Source organism: Bos grunniens, chromosome 4 (assembly GCF_055505025.1).
Source record: "Bos grunniens cultivar Pamir isolate PY7600 chromosome 4, Bosgru_T2T1.0, whole genome shotgun sequence".
NCBI classification, from domain to species: domain Eukaryota; kingdom Metazoa; phylum Chordata; class Mammalia; order Artiodactyla; family Bovidae; genus Bos; species Bos grunniens.
Window position 1 is genome coordinate 67,555,797 of NC_141168.1, and position 17,394 is coordinate 67,573,190.

The window sequence follows — 17,394 nt, forward strand, 5'->3', positions numbered from 1 at the left end:
GCCTCCCTGTCCATCACCAACTCCCGGAGTTCACTCAGACTCACGTCCATTGAGTCAGTGATGCCATCCAGCCATCTCATCCTCTGTCGTCCCCTTCTCCTCCTGCCCCCAATCCCTCCCAGCATTAGAATCTTTTCCAATGAGTCAACTCTTCTCATGAGGTGGCCAAAGTATTAGAGTTTCAGCTTTAGCATCAGTCCTTCCAAAGAACACCCAGGACTGATCTCCTTTAGAATGGACTAGTTGGATCTCCCAGCAGTCCAAGGGACTCTCAAGGGTCTTCTCCAACACCACAGTTCAAAAGCAGCAATTCTTTGGCGCTCAGCTTTCTTCACAGTCCAACTCTCACATCCATAAATGACACTGGAAAAACCATAGCCTTGACTAGATGAATCTTTGTTGGCAAAGCAATATCTCTGCTTTTGAATATGCTATCTAGGTAGGTCATAACTTTCCTTTCAAGGAGTAAGTGTCTTTTAATTTCATGGCTGCAATCACCATCTGCAGTGATTTTGGAGCCCAAAAAAATAAAGTCTGACACTGTTTCCAGTGTTTCCCCATCTATTTCCCATGAAGTGATGGGACCAGATGCTATGATCTTAGTTTTCTGAATGTTGAGCTTTAAGCCAACTTTTTCACTCTCCTCTTTCACTTTCATCAAGAGGCTCTTTAGTTCTTTTTCACTTTCGGCCATAAGGGTGGTGTCATCTGCATATCTGAGGTTATTGATATTTCTACTGGAAATCTTGATCCCAGCTTGTGCTTCATCCAGTCCAGCGTTTCTTATGATGTACTCTGCATATAAGTTAAATAAGCATGGTGACAATATACAGCCTTGATGTACTCCTCTCCCGATTTGGAACCAGTCTGTTGTTCCATGTCCAGTTCTAACTGTTGCTTCCTGATCTGCATATAGGTTTCTCAAGAGTCAGGTCAGGTGGTCTGGTATTCCCATCTCTTTCAGAATTTTCCACAGTTTATTGTGATCCACACAGTCAAAGGCTTTGGCATAGTCAATAAAGCAGAAATAGATGTTTTTCTGGAACTCTCTTGCTTTTTCGATGATTCAGTGGATGTTGGCAATTTGATCTCTGGTTCTTCTCCCTTTTCTAAAACCAGCTTGAACATCTGGAAGTTCACGTTTCACGTATTGCTGAAGCCTGGCTTGGAGAATTTTGAGCATTACTCGTGTCCAACTCTTTGCCACCCCAAGGAATTCTCCAGACCAGAATACTAGAGTGCGTAGCCTTTCCCTTCTTCAGGGTATCTTCCCAACCCAAGAATCAAACCCAGGTCACCCACCTTGCAAGCAGATTCTTTACCAGCTGAGCCACAAGGGAAGCCCAACATTGCAGGAGGCAACACCAAAGAAATGAGTCTGCACCCGAGTTCGGCACACAGTGGAGAAGGACTGGGTAAATTGCCAACTTGCACCCAAATCAGGTTGCTGCATGAAAGAGTGATTGATAAGCAAAAGTGGCGGCTAAAATCACGTTAGTAATCACGTTAGTCTCTTAGTAAGTGAGGGAGGGAAATGTGATTCTTCTTAGGAAAAACTTATGTAAAAGTATAACTCCATGCTCACTTTTAAACAGAACCCATTCAGAGTAGGCAATTTCTGATTGCTCCCTGGCTGCCACGCTTTCTTTGATGTTTGCCCTGCCAATGAAGGCTTCCAGGCATTCACCTATTCTGGATCCATGTCACCTTGCCACCTGCCTTTATTGTTCTATCCACATTTGCATTTGTCTTTGATGCCTCCTGCTTTCCCCTGCTTATTCCTCCTTTTCCTGCTAAAGCATCTTGTCTGTTCATATCTCCTTTTATTTTGGCCTTATCAATAGCTGTGTTTGGCCCCTATCCTGGGTTCTATAACGGTCATTTCACTGTGTCTTTATTTCTTCGATTTGAAAAATCACCCTATTAAAGTTGGGTAGGGTGGGCACACATACAGTTGTCAAGGGAATTTTTTTTCTATTAATTTTGCACACTATTCCAAGGTAGTCTTTTAGAAGAAGAACACTTTCCTTTTTAATTAATTTTGCACATCTAGGAAGAAATGGATAAAAAGTTAAGAAATTAAAGGAGGTAAAAATTAGAATAACTGGAACTGCCATCCATTGCTGATGGCACAAAGTCTTTGTAAAATGGCACCACTACTTTTGGTGCATGAGAGGTTTTAATAAAGTGTACTCTATGCTTACTCTATGATATAGCAACTCCATTGCTATGTAGACCTCCCTGAGGCATGACTGCTTACATCTACAAATTTATTTTACAAGAATATTCATAGAGACTCTATTCATCATATCAAAAACCTGGCCACAGTGTAAACATCTACCAATAGGAGAATGAATTAACCACATATACACACAAGGAAATGGATGAATCTCAACACAAATGTATTCAGTGAAAAAAGACAGGCATAAATGAGTACATATGGTATATTTCCATTTGTATGAAATCCAAAAATAGGCAAAAACTAACCAACAGTGATAGAAATCAGGATAGAGCCTCCTCTGAGAGGGAGGATCATTATGTGGGAAGGAGTATGAAGTAATTTACTGGGGGAAAAAAAATATACTCCTTTGCTCTGAATGATGGTTACTTGAGTATAAATCCAGTGCAATTTTTTAAGCTATACACTTAGGACTTACTCATTTTACTATTAAACCTTATTTTAAAAGAAAAGGGAAAGGATGAAAAATTTGATGAGAAGAGCACAGGCTTGGAAATAAGACAAACCTGGATTCAGAATCACAGCTTGAATTTGGTAATTCTATGATTTGGGGCAACTTATTTCATCTTCTTCAACCTCAGTTTCCTTATCTGTAAAATAAGAAAACATCACCTATCTCATAGATGTGTTAACCACATGTAATTATTTAATGGTAGTCAATCAATAAATATTAGTTCCTTTTATGACCCCTTCATTCCTGTTTTGACTTATTAGCAGTGAGAAGATCACTAACAAGTATTCTTTCTGCTATGCCTCCAGATAAATTTGTATGTACATTAAATCTCAGGAGCACTGCTCTAGAAAATTCCCAGGGTATATCAGCACATTCCAGGCTCTCATAAATTATGCTTTAAAGAAGTCTGTTTTAGTACTGCTTGACACTACATCTCCCAATCTTATTAGATCAAAGAACTGCCCTCCCCCAACATGTTTTTTGGTATGGAAAGACATAACCATTATCTCACCACAAGATTTTGTTCTAAAGAAAACACTTTGAGAAACATACATGCACACATCTCCCAGTTATGAATAAAAATTTTGGGGTATCCTCCGGCACATTCCAGAAATGCTGTATTCAAGATTAGTTTTTAGGATAAATCTGCAGCTCTTAGAACCAATTAATTTTTTGCTTCAACCCTATTAATACATATGTGCATGGACAAATAACCTAAGTATATGATTCTCAAATGTGAGTGAAGGGCACATCAGCATCATGCAGCAAGCTCTATAATAATACACATTGATATGTCATTCAGATGCTGCTTTGAGTAAACAAGAATGGCCATGCAATCTGTGGGAAGTGTTTAAAATATTGTCCGTGCCCCCACCCCACAGTCTGTGAGTTCTAGAAGATATTGTCTAGCTAATATGCACCTTGATCCAGGTGAGAACTATTAGTTTAAATAAATGCATCTCAACTCTGAATGTCTGTTAGTATCACTCAGGCTTGAAAACAATCAGTTCCAAATCCCTCCCCTAAAGACTGACTTAACTGGCCTGGGTTTAGACTTGGAGACTGGCATGTTTTAAAGCTTTCCAGGTGATATTAATGTGCAGCATGAGTTGAGACCCACTGGTCTAAGAAAAATAACTGTGTTTTTTGACCCCATCACCAAAACTACCCATCATTTTGTTCTTAAGTAAAAAATACAGTCATTTTAGTGGTACGTATTAGTCAAAAGAATGTCTATGCTGAAATCTCTTATGTAGGGGCCTTTGTCCCTATATGGAGAACAGTGAACATCGAAGAGGTATTTCAGAAAGTACAGGACAGTAAGGTGATTGAGAATTGCTGCTTCAAGTCATTAAGATAATGTGAGGGTCTGGGCAACTGCCCTGCATCCATATTCATTCAGAGTTTTAACACTGGATATTACATACAAGCAATTTGTAGATATCTGAGTGTAGGAAAACCTCTAAAAGGCTTTTTTCATTGTCTTTAAAAATAATCATTTTATAATTTAACTTCATTTGAACAATTTTCAAGTAAGTGCAGGTATCAGAGAACTAGTTTTTCCCAAGTCACCTAATTTATACTAAGTAAAGGTCGTAGCAAGGCTTTTAAAAATAAGCACTATTATTCTTTCTGAGAAAGAATCCACCATTAACAAATGTTTTTAAAGCTTCCATCCTCTAATACCTTTAAGACTTCATATCAATATTTATTATGAGTCAAAACTGGTATTCAATTAAATGTGTGAGTAGTAAATGAATTAAAAAAAAACCACATAGATGTGCCTTATCTAAATCATATCTTTGAGGGCATATTTCTTGTTTACTTGTCTGCTTTGTGCATTAATATCCCACTTTTTTACCATTTGGAAATAAAAGGACTCATAAGTATAGGTGGAAGGTTTTCTGGAAAAGAAATATCTATTTACTTAAAATGTACTAATACTATCTAATGGGGCAGAAGAAGCTTGAATAAGCCTTCTGGGAGATACCTAATGTAATTTTATTAAACCAGCCCTTCAAACTGTATGGGTATAAACCTAATGGAAATCTGAGCATTGATGTGTTTTACAAAAAAAGGTTTGTCTTTATTTGGGTTAATGGATTATTAAAACAAACACACACAATTCCTCTGTCAAATGATAGATAATAAACTATTTTTTGTTTCCCGAAGCTTACTGAAGTATGTAATATAATATGTTAGTAATAATAAACATAAATTGAGGCACTCAGGTCTTTTATCAATTGAAAACATTATAGTATTGCTATTGATACAACTTTTCTAGTCCTTGCCTTATACAATTTAAACAGTGCTGGTCACCAAATCTTTGCAAGGTTTAATTGCTCTTCAGGTGAACGATATGGAGCAATTATATGAATGATACCAGATCTCAGCGATTAAGTTATGTGAAAAGATGGGGAAAGTTGAACGAATTCTCAGTGGAAAAGAAATGACTTCATGTAACACAAGTGAAGTTTTAAAAATTATAAGGTGGATTGATAAAATTGATCCAAGCAAACTCTTTATGCTTCAAGACCAGAGAAGTGAGTAGATATGATCTGAAAATTAGAAAGTTGGGAACAAGGGGAAAAAAAGAAGGCAAAAGTCTTTTACACAAAGGATAATAAGCATATGGAATAAATTACTATAAAGGGCCCCTGAAGCAAGGAGCATCATTGAATACAGGAGGGAATGAAATGAATTTCTAAATGAAAAGGGAATATAGAGAAGAACAGGAAAAAAATAGGCTAATGGAAATAAGGGAAACTTTAAAAGGCAGGTATGATGAGCACAGAAACCTTTCACTGAGGTCCCTTCACTTCTTCCTGATCGTGCTATTAAATGACTTTTGGCATAGCCTGTAATCTAAAACAATGTCATAGCATGGTGCTCCATGCTGTCACATTTAACCAAATGCTGCATGGCATTTAACATTCGTCTATCTTCAGGGATGCCTAAATACAAGTCTATGTAATGTAATTCTACTCTGCAAATAGGTGATTTGAAAATACTACTCACCTTTTTGACCAATGAAGTTCAACTTTTCTATGGATGTTGCATATTCAAGGAATTTCTCCTTAGTTGCTTTAAAAAACAAAGTGGTGCCCATAAACACCTATAATCTAGTGCATGCCTTAATAATAGATGAGATGATTTTCAATAAGACATATAGAAAACATGAAGGTATATGTATAAACTATTCATAATGGGACTGATTATCTCTCCTTGAGCACAGTGTCTGCTGTTATATCTGAAGAGAACCTCCTACTTTTTTAGCTAGAAGCATGAATCTTTTTTTAGGAATGTGTGCTGAGGCTGAATATAGGACTTCAAGTGATGAATGATTTGAAACATTAATATGTAAGGTATTGCTAGCTAATTATTCAGCGGTTCCACCAGTGACTTAGATGGTCACCTTTGGGAGGCAGGATTCTGCTTTCAAGTGGAGCTAACAAAAGCATTGGTACTAACAGTTATATAGTACATGTTACTGCTAACCCTCTCCCAAAAGCTATAGGTACATCACTTTCTGAAATATAAAATGCTTAATGTAAGCACAGTTATCAAGTGCTTAAAAAATATCTACTCAGTTAAAACAAATAAGAAAGTTTTCTTTAGTTTAGGTTTAACTGTGAATTTTTAATATTCCTTTCATAGGTATAGTCTTTTCCCCACACTTGGACAGTATACTGTTATGCCATTTTCTGAATACCATCATAAAACACCAGAGGACATAGAGCAGGACAATGGCTTCTTAAAGACTAACTCTAAACTTTTTGAACTTCGCAAACATAAAGGGACATTTTCAGTTGGAAACGTTTATTAAGAACGCATACCATTATCAAAGTTTTTTGGCCTATGTGTCTGACTTTGAGATTCAACTCAGACATGGGACACATCCTCTATTCACAGGCAAGTTTACTGCAGATTAATGATATATCATAATCTGCCAGCATGCCTAACGGAGATTATAGTTCTAAGAAGTGGAATCTAAAATGCCATGAGGTCATCCAGAGAGACAAATGGGGAGGACAGACTCCACTAGATTCCTAGATTTGGGTACAAATTCTATATACTGTGAGAGAGCTCTAAGTAACTGGTACAGCAGGTAAATTAGATCTAAACCTTTGACTCTTCAGGGAAGAGTAGACAAAATCATGGAGTTGAACTCACCACTCTGTGTTCTCTCTCACTTCATCCAAAGCAAAACCAATGAAAGGCATTGCTAAACAACCATCGCATTCCTCCCCACTAATACACAGTCTTAAACCTGTCCTCCCAGGAGATCCTCACAGTCATCTTTGCACAGATCCTTAAGTAGATGCAAATTCAGAATAAAGCTCAGAAAAATGTCTATGGAAAGTATCAGGGCAACTCTGAGAAACAAAACAAGCCACTTTCCTACAAAAGCAGTGTCTTTCCTTGCTTATCTATTTCATAATGCATAATGCAGGACATGGGGAGGTGGAGATTTTGGGGTCAAAGCATATCACAAGTTAGCTAAGACATACTTATTTTGTGGCGACAATCTCAAAATGGATTTTTTTTTTTAATTTGAAGCTTTTTGGTTTCATTTTCTCAAAAGTTAGATACTGGTTAAAAGGCAGGTAAGTAGCTAGGTGGGCATATAGGTGCATAAGGAGGTAATAGCACTGATTCATTTCTGTTGACGATGCTTTGCAACATTTTGTTTTACAAGCTGGTTTTGTATTATAGATATGTAGAGACAACAATATGATAGAGAAACTATTGCCCTGGGTTTAAATTTTAGGGGCACTGAATTTACTGTATGTAGTTAAAGCAACACATACTAGTATTTTGTGGATGCTGAGATTAATTTTCAATATGCAGACTCCCTTGGGATATTTATATTCTTCCAATCAGCATGGAACTGTCCATCAAAACTAACATTATAAATTTTTTTTAACTTGGCACTGTGAAATGTTTCAGGGCTTCCTTTAAAGAGCTCTAGACAGATTAGCAATCTTCCTATAAAAATGACCTCTGTCATTTTCCCCAGTGTTGGCTACTTATTTCAATGCAGTTGAATTCAGAGGAGGAGAGGGGTTTCACCTCTTTTTATCCCTCTCCCTTTTAGCTAATTTTAGAAGCATTTGTTTAAGGAATAGAACTTATGGCTATTTTAAGAAAGTACTGATATTTACTTTAGAATGCCACCTGCATTTTTGTTTAGAGTTTATTTCTAAATAGATCAGCAGAAAATAGTTTCCAAAAGGGAAAATATATATTTTCACACAAATTGCCTCCATAATTTTTGAACGCTGCTAAGCATTTTTAATAGATATGTGCCCTTAGCTCATCTTTTGCATGCTAACAATTTAATCTGAATACCAATATAGACACAAAATAAACGATTGTTTCCTGCCAGAGGTATCTGCAGAAGAAATCTTGGAGTAAAACATTGTCTTTGCAGCTCATTGTGTCTCTAATTAGAGTGAAGGAGGCAGAAGCTTGCTGGTGTCAGTCTGTGTTTAGCATGCCCTGGAGCCTCAAACTCCTGTGGGTATCAAAGTGCACTAATTAAATGAGGGGTCCACAATACGGCACTAAACATCAGAGTGCGAGAGAGTCCAGTGTCCTCAGTGCCTTTGAGAATCTGTGGCCCACGCTAATTACCCATTGTTGAATTGACTTTCCATTCTGTGAGGAATGAATGGTTCCACTCTCCCTCCTCCCTCCCCCCTCCCCCTTTCTATTTTACCATCTTTGCTTTGGCCGCCTAATTAATCTTATGGAAATCTCCCGAAGCCAGATTCCAGCAAGGTTGCCCCGATGTTTATAATTTGATTTGTGATGATAAAAGTGAAGGCACCCGGTGATGGAACAGTGTCATTTTCAACACTCTTGAGAATCGAAGAGGCTATCAATCTTTCCCACGTGCATGGCAAACTGATATCCTAGAAAATTAACTTCAATTAATAACAGAAATCCCCAGACACATGAGAAAGCGAAGCTGCTTTGAAAGAAAACCTTCAAAGATGTCTCTGGACTGTCTTTTATATGCAGACCTTTTTTATATAAGAGATCCTCAACGAGGAAATATATATATATATATATATATGCATGCTTGCCTCTGTGTGTGTGTATGTGTGTGTATGTGTGTGTGTGGTATGTGTCTGTGTGTATTTGTCTCTTTTTTTTCAGTACTAATTGCAGGGAGTTATGGTGTCATCCATACCTAGTGTACAAAGAATTTAACCAAAGTTCTCTAGATTTAATATCAAAGCATTCCTGTCTTTAAGATACAACATTTGGTGCCTTTTTCTTTTGATTTATGAGCATTGCAATTTTAAACATCATTTGGAAACTTTTGTTTTTATCCATAATGCCTTTATGTGAGCAATCAACATCTTAAACGTAATAACAAAAGTATACATGTACAAACATACATACACAGATAAAACGCACTGAAATTTTTGACAGGAAAGGGTTCAACAAACCTGTCCAATATGGTAAAATTGGATTGAATAGGAATAGAAAGCCTCTTTCCCACAAAGTTTTGTATCAAATATTACTTGATTTAACGTAAGTCTACTCTGTCTAATTATGTGCTCCAATTCTGGGTTATACCCTTCAAAAGAGAAGGAAAGCAGTTATTCTTGGATAGCACAATTTCAGTTTATTGATTAAAAGATCTTAAACATTTATAGTAATTTATCACAACAACTGGACTGAATGGACCATTTGGAATAATCTCATAGATAAATACCTAATTCCTTCTCCCCCTTTTCTTCTCCTTCTGCTTCTTTTTCTGCTTGTATTTCTACTTATTTTATTTCTAAAAACCATTAGGTTATTAAGTCATAATTCTCAAAATATTAAAAGAAACCTAATCCTCACCAATGAATTGTGAGCACCTCTCAGTGCTTTATTTAACCTCATAAGGAGGGAACCAGCAAGATGGCAGAGTGAGTTTAAAAAAGATGAGAGGAACGGGGCTTGTGTACAGCCCTTAAAACAAGAAAAGTAAAATAAGATTAGAAAATTATAAGATTGATTATTCCTATGGTTCAGTGAAAATGTAACTTTTAATTTACTTCTGTCCAGTAGAAAATTTAAGGTATAGAGTATTACCACACCTTAATTTTTAAAAGTTAACTTCTGACTTTTCAGAATTGTCAGATGCCTAGGGTCTAATCAAGTGTGAATTCTAAATAAAACAGAGTTACATTCTCAGAGAAAATCAGGTGATTCTCAAACTCAGGCAACCTTGTTAGATAATTCTCTAGCATGAATTAAGGAAATGCAAGTTTTGGATAATAATTCTCTTTGCTGCTGCTGCTAATGCTAAGTCGCTTCAGTCGTGTCCAACTCTGTGCGACCCTATAGACGGCAGCCCACCAGGCTCCCCCGTCCCTGGGATTCTCCAGGCAAGAACACTGGAGTGGGTTGCCATTTCCTTCTCCAATGCATGAAAGTGAAAAGTGAAAGTGAAGTCGCTCAGTCGTGTCCCACTCTAGGGACCCCATGGACTGCAGCCCACCAGGCTCCCCCGTCCATGGGATTTTCCAGGCAGGAGTACTGGAGTGGGGTGCCGTTGCACAAGGTAAATACACTCACAGCTTTGCAATCGAAACAAATGACCAAAGTTAATACTGTTTTTACAAATCAAAAGTGGGAGGACATCGGGATTCTAAATTGAGCAAAACTAGCAACAAACAAAAATATAGTTTAGTCACCAGATTGGGTAAATTTGTAGAATTTTAAAATTTTATTGGAATTATTACCACATGATTGAATTTATGTTATAGCATTGCTTGTTCTTTAAAATCTTACCAACAGACATGGGAATCTCATGATGAGTTGTATTATTGTATTGTACAAACCTTGACCATTTATGTATGCTGATTGGCTGAAATTTTATTTCTAGCCTGGCAGCTAAGACCATGTGTTTAAAACGTGGAATTGCAATTGAATTAAAATCCTACATTTTAAAGTAGGTAAATGATATATCATGAAAGTTTTCACTTGCATGTTGAAAGTAATATTCTGAGATCTCTAGCAAGTAATTAAAATTGCTTTGGCAAAAGAGAAGTAGTAATAACAACCTTAATGTTGGAAATGTCATATATTAATTATATGTCCCTTAAGTCACAGCTGAGTGCTGAATTAGGTATTAGAATTGACCATTCTTTGGTCTTTTCATTAAAATCATCATATCTTCCAAAAGTCTAGAAATTCATTGACAAGAAAAAAAAATTTCTACCATAATTTACTTATACATGTTCAGCATGTGTAACATCAGCAACATCGCTTTTCAGAAATGGCTTAAGATAAACCTTTTACTTATTAAAAAATACAAGACTTTTTTTTAGAGATCTGAGTTCATTCTTAACATACAGAAGCATTATTCCCAGCACATGTTTATTGTACATAATTCAATTATAAAACACTGCTTGCTTTCACCCTATATGGTATGCTAATAATTACAAATAGGATTTTTTCCCTATGAAATAAACATTTTCTTATTATGATTGGTTTTAATAAAGTGGAAAGAACCAAGACTGAGAATAAACCAGAAGTATCATGCAGATTCACGAATACTATTAACTTGATTATGCAAAAATCTGTCCATGGACACACTGACATAGAAAGAGACAATGAAGTATAAGTGTTTATATGTGTATTGTTATGATTAATACAAACTTTATCTAAGCAATTGTATTGTGAAAGTCTAAAGGTGATATTTAAATTATCAAAGCATTTTACAAAATGCCAAGAATGAGGGAACCCAAATTCACAATGAATGTCAAAAGAATGTTTTCTCTGGGTGCCATTAGGTCATGCAGCATGACTATCATATGCCAGACAAAACATTTTGCTTATGTATAGGATGTTGTTTTAAAGCACATCCTCACAAAGCTACTTCTTAAGTCATCTAAGTTTCATTTTTTAAAAAATGGTACCTATTTCTGAATGCACTAAATACTCCCCCAAACACAATTAGAGATAGGATATATATTTTTTGCCAGATACATACTTTATAAAAACATTAGTTTTTGCAGGACAATGTGAAAACCCTAGCATCCCAGGTAGGGCTGTATTATTTTACTGTATCTCCCCGTTAGTACTAAAAGGATCATTTCCAGATCCATTGGTTTTCCCATTTGCCAGCACTGGGCTACCTCCACATAGCATGATTAGCTCTCATCTTAGAAATTGTTTAACACATTTCATGTTAAATAAAAAGGAACTGGATGATGTAATAAATGTTTTATATTCAATAAGATAATCATCATATTTCATACATTCATTCTTAGCGAGTGCCTGTTTCCATCCTTCAGAAATGACCTGCAAGTAGCCTAGCAATAATGTTAACTCTATATGGACTTTATTCTTTGCTCAGTTAATCACACATTCAATTTACCTATCTTCCTGCCCATGTGCATTATAATGCAAATCAATTCAAGTAGAGATGTGAGAGCTTAGGAAGCCTGGCCTGGCAAGCAAGCTTCCTTTATTTCTTGCCTTAGAGCTAGCCAAGCTCCGGAGATGAAGATGAGCTTAATTAGAATTATAGAAGGATTTAAAAGTCAGTTAAAAAAATAGAAAACTATTCCAACTGAATATTCAACTCGCAACAAAGTAGAAGAAAGCCCTATGTCCAAACATCTCAAATCTCAAAGGGTCAGAGGACAGTCTTGAAGAGAAAGCAGTTCTGGGCATCCACTGCCGCCAAGTGTGAAAGAAGTGCCATGCTGTTTGCCACAGGGCAGTCAGGCTAGCTAACAGGCTGCACCTTTCACCTGTCTCGCAGTTCTGGTTCTATTTCCTTCTGCATGGATGCAATCTGGGGCCCTGTACACAACATTCAGGTTCAAAAGGCCCAAGAGGCCCAGGAGATACAAGCACAGGTGCCGCAGAGTCAAAGTCTTAGAGCTAGCTGAAGAAAACAACTTCTGATCTCCCAATGTTGAAATGTACTCAAGCCCTGTGCTCCAAGAAAATAGGACAGTTGAGAAATCCTCTCTCTTTTGTGTTCTGAAGACACCCTTCACCATATGACTTAGGAAAGACTCACTGATGCGTCCCTGCTCCCACCTCATTTACCTATAATACAGCCAGTTACAGACGCTCCACATTCCAATTTTTTGACCTCATAAATAATTAACTGAACTGCTTGTTTCCACAGATCAGTCAGGACAAAAAGCTGGTTAACCAAAATTTGGTTAAGTTTTTCTCCTTCCCTCAGGATCCTGAATTTTGGCCCACCTTCATCCTGATCCAGCATATAGTTCCTCATGAGAACAGGCTGGCCTCATGGAAAAACCTTCTCTGATCTAATTTTAGACCATGCCGCTCTTTTATCCCACTCCCCCACATCCAGTTCTATCTAGCCCTGTTTATCTCTCTTGAAAGAAATGAAAATTAATTCTGCTGAATTCTTAGACCTTGCAGATCTTCCGGTCACAGTGTCCTCCAAATGCAACAGTTCCCCTTTCCCTCCTCTTGCAATAATCACTTTGAACAAAGTCTTTCCTTACTAAGACTGGATTTGATTATGTGACAAAGCTTACCAATGTCGAAGCATTTTGGAAAACTTTAGGTCTGCTCCTAACCTGGGGATTGAATCTTCCTAGACTTAGCAGCAGCAGCAGCAGACCTCTGGAAGTAAAGCCCTAGAAGATCCTCTGGACCTATCCTTCCACAAACTGCACACACATTTCCACAGGGTAAGCTTCATATGGTCAACTCTTCTAGAGAATCAGTTTTATCAATGATTTGGTAGGAGGAATTTTGGGGAGTTTTTAAAAATTACATTTTCACAAAAGCAAAATTTATAGAATCCTAAACTTTAAGCCTGTCTTAAGAATTTTAGTAAAACAGAACATTCTAAAATATCCTATATGAATGAAATGCTTTATCATGGTGGAAACCAATGATACAAGTATGGCAGTCAAAGTTAAGGGAACATCAAAATAGAGGTAAATTCCACCCTGCTGGCGTCAACTTCTAGCGATCATCCTCATCAAAGGATCTGGAACAATCTGAGCAGCTGGTTTTTGATAAAATGAGTTTGTAAATTAATAGACCAGTGGTTTTATTCATTTGTTTTGTTTATACACATGCACACACACACATTATCTCTCCCAAATCCCAAATTAGTTTAACTTTAGCCACAATTGTTCCTAAATTATATTAAGACAGTATCCAAGGTGCCGTATAATCTCAATAGTACCAGTAATTCTATTTATATAAATGTACATGTCAGTCTTTACTTATCCTATATAAATTATGATACGTCTAAATTTCCAACAGTGAACATATAGAAGTTCATAAAATAATACATTCTATGCCCAGTTTATCAAAGCACAAAAAAAAAAGGAAAAAATTTCAAAACAACTGAAAATCTAGTGTTAGATCAAATGCTCTCCTAGACTCCCAACAATGAACTTGGCAATAAAGATGCCGCTAAATTGCCTCGATAATAATCAATAGCAAAGAACTGCTTTAAAAAGATGTGGAGGAGGCATCCCTGGTTTTCCAGTGGTTAAGAACCTGCCTTGCAATGCAGGGGACACCTATTAAAACCCTGGTCCAGGAAGATCCCACATGCAATGGGGCAACGAAGCCCATAGGCCACAATTACTGAGCTTGTGCTTTGGAGCCCGTGAGCTGCAACCAGCAACTCCCAAAGCCTATACATGCTAGAGGCCATGCTCTACTACAAGAGAATTCACCACAATGAGAAGCAGGCTCATGGCAACTGAAGAAAGCCCCCGCATAGCTGCAAAAACCCAGCACAGACAAAATTAAAAAGTTAAAAAAAAAAAAGATCTGAGATCCAATTGGACATCTATTAAAAATAAACATTTTATTATTTTGAGGATAACAGGATGAAACTTTGGTATTTTTCATGTGAAGCTATCCTGAACAATAACAGCACTGACTGAAGCATCCCTTTTTCAGAGAATTTTCATGTTTGGAAGAAAAAAATCACTAGGATGCATTATAACAAAGAAAGACCTTAATGGGAAAATTGACATTATAGCACAACCAAAAATGCAGGTACAGCATTGCTAGATGATCTACAACAGAGAGATTTTTAAGGTTATAGACTGAGAGTCCCAGAAGTTACCTGCTGCTGCTGAGGATGGGATAGAGGACAGGGGAGATAAGGAACACCCCTGAGACACAGGTCCTGGGGGGAGTCCAAAGACTGAGGCTTACATTAGAAGATTCAAAGATACTCACCTTGCCCTACATCTTGCGTGCATGCTCAGTCTTGTCCGACTCTTGGTGATCCCATGGGCCGTAGCCAGCCGGGTTCCTCTGTCCGAGGGATTTTCCCAGCCAGAATACTGGACTGGGTTGCCATGCCCTCCTCCAGGGTGTCTTCTTGACCCAGGGCTTGAACCTGAGTCTCTTGCATCTCCTGCATTGCAGACAGATTCTTTACCCCAAAGCCACTGGGGAAGTCCCACCAAGCTAGTAAGACTTCACTACCAGCAACAGTTTAATGCAGCTAGGAGAACTCAGAGGCAGTTTTTTTTTTTCTAAGGTTCAGTACAGAAGGAAGTACCAAAGTGAAGCAGGGATAAAAAAATAAGGTGACAAAGTGACAGGAGGAATTTGAAGCCTCTGACACCCAAAGTTACAATGAGCATCAAATACAGTCCAACTATTGGGTGGATCAACATATATCTTCACACTGAACACTGTTTACCTCCATTTCTACTGCCCTATGTGATGTGCTTTGCTTTTGTCAAAAAGCTATACAATATGCCAAAAGGCAAGAAAAGACAGGCTGAAGAGACAAAGAAATCAGAATGATGTTTGGATATGATACGGATGTCAGAATAGTCAGGGGATTTAAAATTAATATGAGTAATATGTTAAAAGCTCTAAACAAATATTAAAAGATAAACTGAGGCATAGTAGATATTTTAAGAATTTATCTGAGCAAACAGCAAGCTGGGAGTGATTAGGATCACCTACCGACGTGAACTCAGGGAGAGACTTTCAAAGGGAAAAGTGGAAGCAAAGCAATTCTTTGATTGATTCACTTCAGTTCAGTTCAGTAGTTCAATTGTGTCCAACTATTTGCAACCCCATGGACTGCAGCAGGCCTCCCTGTCCATCACCAACTCTCAGAGTTTACTCAAACTCATGTGCATTGAGTAGGTGGTGCCATCCAACCATCTCATCCTCTGTTGTCCCCTTCTCCTCCCACCGTCAATCTTACCCAGCATCAGGGTCTTTTCAAATAGTCAGTTCTTTGCATCAGGTGGCCAAAGTATTGGAGTTTCACCTTCAACATCAGTCCTTTCAATGAATATTCAGGACTGATTTCCATTAGTATTGACTAGTTGGATCGCCTTACAGTCCAAGGGACTCTCAAGAGTCTTCTCCAACACCACAGTTCTAAAACATCAATTATTTGGTGCTCAGCTTTCTTTATAGTCCAACTCTTACATCCATACATGACTACTGGAAAAACCATAGCTTTAACTAGATGGACCTCTGTTGGCAAAGTAATGTCTCTGCTTTTAAATATGCTGTCTGAGTTGATCATAACTTTTCTTCCAAGGAGTAAGCGTCTTTACTTTCATGGCTGCAGTCACCATCTGCAGTGAATTTGAAGCCCCCCAAAATAAAGTCTGTCACTGTTTACATTGTTTCCCCATCTATTTGCCATGAAGTGATGGGACCAGACGGAATGATCTTAGTTTTCTGAATGTTGAGTTTTAAGGCAACTTTTCATTCTCCTCTTTCACTTTCATCAAGAGGCTCTTTTGTTCTTCTTTGTTTTCTGCTATAGGGGTGGTGTCATCTGCATATCTGAGGTTACTGATATTTCTCTGAGCAATCTTGTGCTTTATCCAGCCCAGCATTTCTCATGATGTACTCTGCATAGAAGTTAAATAAGCAGGGTGACAATATATAACCTTGACATACTCCTCTTCCTATTTGGGACCAGTCTGTTGTTCCATGTCCAGTTCTAACTGTTGCTTCCTGACCTGCATACAGATTTCTCAAGAGGCAGGTCAGGTGGTCTGGTATTCCCATCTCTTTCAGAATTTTCCACAGTTTGTTGTGATCCACATAGTCAAAGGCTTTGGCATAGTCAATAAAGCAGAAACAGATGTTTTCCTGGAACTCTCTTCGATGATCCAATGGATTTTGGCAATTTGATCACTGATTCCTCTGCCTTTTCCAAAACCAGCTTAAACATCTGGAAGTTCACAGTTCACATACTGTTGAAGCCTGCCTTGGAGAATTTTGAGCATTATTTTGCTAGTGTGTGAGATGAGTGCAATTGTGCGGTAGTCTGAACACTCTTTGGCATTGCCTTTCTTTGGGATTGGAATGACAACTGACCTTTTCCAGTACTGTGGCCACTGCTGAGTTTTCCAAATTTGCTAGCATATGGAGTGCAGCACTTTCACAGCATCATCTTTCAGGATTTGAAATAGCTCAACTGGAATTCCATCACCCCCACTAGCTTTGTTCGTAGTGATGCTTCCTAAGCCCCACTTGACTTCACATTCCAGGATGTCTGGCTCTAGGTGAGTGATCACACCATCGTGATTATCTGGGTTGTGAAGATCTTTTTTGTATAGTTCTGTGTATTCTTGGCACCTCTTCTTAATATCTTCTGCTTCTGTTAGGTCCATACCATTTCTGTCCTTTATTGAGCCCCTCTTTGCATGAAATGTTCCTTTGCTTTTTAGAGATA

General features: G+C 37.7%; 1 long non-coding RNA gene across 1 annotated transcript; it reads right to left on the bottom strand.

Moving 5' to 3' along the window:
• Window positions 1-710: 710 nt before the first annotated feature.
• LOC147374289 (uncharacterized) lies at window positions 711-3,687 on the bottom strand. Its single transcript, XR_015163062.1, has 3 exons — window positions 3,246-3,687; window positions 2,746-2,829; window positions 711-1,447 (listed from the first exon to the last, which is right to left on the bottom strand). It is a non-coding gene; the product is annotated as an uncharacterized LOC147374289 (long non-coding RNA).
• Window positions 3,688-17,394: the final 13,707 nt, after the last annotated feature.